The 647-nt window shown below is 40.2% G+C and overlaps 1 non-coding gene across 1 annotated transcript; it reads left to right on the forward strand.

Annotated features, from left to right (window-relative positions):
• The first annotated feature begins 240 nt into the window (after positions 1 to 240).
• On the forward strand, positions 241 to 347 carry LOC144456455 (U6 spliceosomal RNA). Its single transcript, XR_013485542.1, has one exon. It is a non-coding gene; the product is annotated as a U6 spliceosomal RNA (small nuclear RNA).
• Positions 348 to 647: the final 300 nt, after the last annotated feature.

Consider the following 647-nt stretch of genomic DNA (forward strand, 5'->3'; position numbering starts at 1 on the left):
AATATCCCTCTACCATTGTAATAAGTGATTTTGTGGTGGGGGACAGGATGGAGGGATAACCTAATGAGGGGTGTATTGAATTATTCCTGTGTTCACCGTAAGAAAGGAGGTCAAGAGAAATCTTTGTGGCTTCTGGAAAGTTTTGTTGGGTGGTAAGCATCTGGTGCTCTCTACCTCTGACTAGGCCAAATCACATGAAACAATAAAGCTCTATAGACACATCTTTGAAAGCTTTGATCTGGGCTCGCTTTAGCAGCACATATGCTAAATTTGGAACAATACAGAGAAGATTATCATGGCCCCTGTGCAAGGATGACACGCAAATTCATGAAATGTTGCTATTTTTTGGTGATGTGAAAAGCAGAAAATATGAATGAAAACTTACGTTAAAAAAGAAAAAATGAAAGTCTTAATTCCTTTGCTACTCTGTGATTACCACCCTCTGTGGCACATAGTAGAGAGACTCCGTGTCTGAAAAATAGTTTCAAGGGTTAACAATGTTTGGAGAAGGGAGTAGAATAGAAGTGAGAAGACATGTTAATAGACTGTTGCAGTGTTTCAGAAAAGTGGTGATGAGGGCCTCCATCAAACTTGGTGCCTGCTCTCATGAAACTTAGAATCTTAGCAGGAGGTTGCAGTTGAGCAAC

The sequence above is a fragment of the Phascolarctos cinereus genome, unplaced genomic scaffold (assembly GCF_003287225.1).
Source record: "Phascolarctos cinereus isolate Bilbo 61053 unplaced genomic scaffold, phaCin_HiC Scaffold_3;HRSCAF=262, whole genome shotgun sequence".
Taxonomy (NCBI): domain Eukaryota; kingdom Metazoa; phylum Chordata; class Mammalia; order Diprotodontia; family Phascolarctidae; genus Phascolarctos; species Phascolarctos cinereus.